At 42.2% G+C, this 4,296-nt stretch overlaps 1 protein-coding gene across 5 annotated transcripts in view; it reads right to left on the bottom strand.

The window, feature by feature from the left end:
• Positions 1–4,296, bottom strand: part of NVL (nuclear VCP-like) — a 113,525-nt gene that overhangs the window by 9,374 nt on the left and 99,855 nt on the right. The gene's annotated exons all lie outside the window — the stretch shown is intronic.

The raw sequence follows: 4,296 nt of genomic DNA, 5'->3' as shown, positions 1-4,296 counted from the left end.
AAAAAAAAAAAAAAAAAAAATTAGCCGGGCGTTATGGTACACACCTGTAGTCCCAGCTACTCAGGAGGCTGAGGCATGAGAACTGCTTAAGCCCTGGAGGTGGAGGTTATAGTGAGCAGAGATCACGCCACTGCACTCCAGCCTGGGCAGCAGAGTGAGACTGAGTCTCAAAATAAAGATAAAGACCATATTCATCTACATAATAGCTTCTTAATAACGGCTGTTTGACTAAATGAGTATAACTGACTTCCAGACCAGTGCTGTTAAGATTTATACAAATTTCAATGTTGAGAAATGAGGCTAAGAAGCAGATTCCAAACTTGAGAAAGCTAAAGGCAAACAATTTATGCTCATGAAGTTTGAGGAATTTGTGTACAGTTGCAGCAAATACTAAGCATCAACAAGAATGAAAGCCAGCACCTCGATCTTTCCAAAGGTGAAGAAACACATTTCCTTTCCAGCTTAAATATGGCAAATACTTAAGCAATGCTTAGTGTTGGTGTGAGGCTGGCTAGGATGGGAGAAATAATACTGAACCTGGCCAGGAGAGAAGGAGCAGTATTTGCTCTATAATAAAAGCACAAAGTCCTCTGAGCTCAGTATATTCTTTCTTAATCATTTATCTAACACTCAATCCTGATTTTGGTGCCAATTCCCCTTCAGCTCATTTCAAGAGACATTAGCAATGACAAGTATGTTGCAACTTAGAACTCAGAATTTCTCATGAGACTGGATGTAGAGAAAACAAACCAACCCAGAGTTTTAACACTTAACCCAGTACCTTGCTTGCATACATTATGTTTAATAATATTTTTAGTGACAAACTGCAGAGGCAAACAAAACGAGCTTTGTCTTTCCCCCAGGGTCTTGCTCTGTCGCCCAGGCAGGAGTGCAGTGGAACAACCACAACAGACTTGACCTCCTGGGCACAAGAGATCCTTCTACCTCAGCCTCTGGAGGAGCTGGAACTACATGCCACCATGCCTGGCTAGGCCTGAGCCAAGATCGCACCACTGCACTCCTGAGTAGCTAGGACTACAGGCGCATGCCACCACGCCTGGCTAATTTTTTGTATTTTTAGTAGAAATGGGGTTTGGCCAGGCTGGTCTCAAACTCCTAGCCTCAGGTGATCTGCTCACCTCAGCCTCCCAAAGTGCTGGGATTACAGGTGTGAGCTACCGGGTCTGCTTTTTTTTGGAGATGGGGTCTTGCTATGTTGCCTAGGCTTGTCTCAAACTCCTGGCCTCAAGCAATTCTCCTGCCCCAGCCTCCCAAAATGCTGGGATTACAGATATAAGCCACTGCACCCAATCAAAACAGTTTTTAATTATTTAAAATGTGTGACAGTTAGATGGTAAGCTTATGAGTATTTGCTTATTATTCTGATTCATAACTTACATATACATTGTTCTTACATATACATTGCATATGTTCTTTCCTGTGTAGCAAATATTATATTATTAAATAACTATTTTAAGAAGAAACATTGCCAGGCGCGGTAGCTCGCACCTGTAATCCCAGCACTTTGAGAGGCCGAGGAGGGTGAATCACCTGAGATCAGGAGTTTGAGACCAGCCTGGCCAACGTGGTGAAACCCTGTCTCTACTAAAACAAAAATTAGCTGGGCATGGTGGCGTGTGCCTGTAATCACAGCTACTCGGAAGGCTGAGACAGGAGAATCACTGGAACCCGGGAGGTGGAGGCTGCAGTGAGCTGAGATCATACCACTGCACTCCAGCCTGGGTGATGGAGACTTGGTCTCAAAAAAAAAAAAAAAAAAAGAAAAGAAGAAACACACACAAAACTGAATAAACACAAGCCATTAAGCTTTTCTCTTTTTTTTTCTTTGAGACAGAGTCTGGCTCTGTCACCCAGGTTGAAGTGCAGTGGCGCAATCCTGGCTTACTGCAACCTCCACCTCCCGGGCTCAAGCGATCCTCCCACCTCAGCCTCTTGGGTAGCTGGGACTACAGGCACCCACTAACCACACCTGGCTAATTTTTGTATTTTTTGTAGAGATGGGGTTTCACTATGTTGCCCAGACTGATCTCAAACTCCTCAGCTCAAGTGATCTGTCCACCTTGGCCTCCCAAAGTGCTGGGATTACAGGTGTGGGCCATAGCACCTGCCCAGTAAGCTTTTCTTAGTGTAAAGCGTCAGCCTGGCAAAGTGCTCCAGGCACAGGGTTCGGTGACCTGGCTGAGAGGACTGGAGTTGCCGGCCTTGTGCACTAGTTACCTGTTGCTCTGCCCACACTCACATACCAGCCTCTTACTGCATCCCTGCAGGGCATATTCAAGAACTGCATAAATTATACATCTGTTAGTTGCTATCACTGAATAAAATGGACATGTTATCTACCACAGGTTCAAGAAACAGTTAATTTCCCATTCAATCCATTTTGACCTGGGACCCAAACTATGATCTTAGGCAAACAACCTTGTGCTTTTTCCTCTGAGTAGTAAAACTAAAGGGTCAGAATGTAGGATTGCTAAGCATCTTTTAGTGTGAACAATTTTCAACTGAGTCAGGATAGTGGTCAATCCTGGGGGCAGGTAGGAGTGGGTAGTGACCGGAAGCAGAAGGGCAGCTTTTGTAGGTGTGGGAATGTTCTATTTTATTGTGGCAAAACATACAAAAAACTGACCATTTCAACCATTTTTCAGTGTACAGGTCAGTGGCATTAAGTCCATCCGCATTGTTGTATCACCCCTATCCAGCTCCAGAACTTTTCTATCTTCCCAAAAGAAAACAATGCATCCATTAAACAGTAACTCCTCATTCCTCCTGCACCCGCCTCCCAATCCCTGGCAGTCACCATTCTACTTCATAATTCTATGAATTAGACTTGGAGTGTTCTCTTTCTTGATCTAGAGACTTTGTTTGTAACAATTCATGGAGCTGGACATTTACGACTTTTTAATTTTTTTTCTTGACTCTCTAAATCTACTTTACATTTACCACTTTTCTGTAGGTATATCACACTTCAGTAAAAAGAGCTAAAAAGTGGAAATAACACTGGACGAGGAATTGGAAAACCTGAGTTTTAAAGTTCAGATTTGCAACTGAATGGCCTTTATGGAAGTTTGTTAACTTTATTATTTACTTAATATTTTTGATAATAAGAAACCAGTATCTTATCTCCAGATGAGTATATATAATTTTGTGCTATATTTGAGAGGGAAGGGGGGCATCAGTGAACATATAATAGTGATTTCTTAAAATGAAGACTAGCATAGACTTTCTTGCTATGGTGGTGGGCTGCCACATTAGGTAGGAGCCCTTATTAGGTGCTTTCTGTAATTTTAAGAATCTATCAACTTACCTCAACTGTCACACTGTCACATTAGCTGTACGGATCTTCCCTAAGGACACTCCACGTGCTGTTAGACAATCTAATCTCAAACTATTTAGTGTCCTGTTTTAATCAAAAGCTCAATCATAGGAAGACAATTATTTTATACTTCTCAATATCTAAATTCTACCCTTGGATTAAGCCGGACCTCCACGAGGTCCTGTGCACCCTCAGAGTGCATTTCTTGGACCTTCATCAAATTGTGTTTAATGAACTGGCTTTGAGTAATACCCTCAGTTTATATTAAGAAAACGACAAGCCTCAGTCCCAAGAGGCTTATTGTGTTTATGTCAGAAATATTATTAAAGACATTGTGCATCACATCTTAGTGTTCTCTTTGTGAGGACCCAGAGGAATTTTTCTTTTTTGTGTCTCACTCTGTTGCCAGACTGGAGTGCAGTGGTGCAATCTCGGTTCACTGCAACCTCCGCCTCCCAGGTTCAAGTGATTCTCCTGCCTCAGCCCCCTGAGTAGCTGAGATTACAGGCATGCGCCACCACACTGGATAATTTTTGTATTTTAGTAGAGATGGGGTTTCACCATATTGGTCAGGCTGGTCTGAAACTCCTGACCTCGTGATCTGCCTGCCTCGTGATCCACCCGCCTCGGCTTCCCAAAGTGCTGGGGTTACAGGTGTGAGCCACAGTGCCCAGCAGAGGAGGAATTTTTCTCACATTTGCATAGTGGGAGCGATTGTCAGCTTTCTATTCTTAGCATACCCTTTGTTTAAGAAAAATATTTTGTGAAAGAAAGCTCAGCATATAAAGGAACACAATAAATAAATGAGGTGGGGTATGAGCTTAAGAAAATGAATTCATTGTTATACATTTAGATTCACTCAGAAGTTTCCTAATTCTTAGAAGATTAAACCTTTAGAAAAATAATTTCAAATACCCTCGAAAGAAAGTAACAAACTGTCCTCCTTTTTTTTTTTTTTTTGA

The sequence above is a fragment of the Mandrillus leucophaeus genome, unplaced genomic scaffold (genome assembly GCF_000951045.1).
Source record: "Mandrillus leucophaeus isolate KB7577 unplaced genomic scaffold, Mleu.le_1.0 Scaffold645, whole genome shotgun sequence".
Classification (NCBI taxonomy): Eukaryota; Metazoa; Chordata; class Mammalia; order Primates; family Cercopithecidae; genus Mandrillus; species Mandrillus leucophaeus.
The sequence above is the reverse complement of the archived record's forward strand: the minus strand, read 5'-3'. Positions and strand labels throughout refer to the sequence as shown.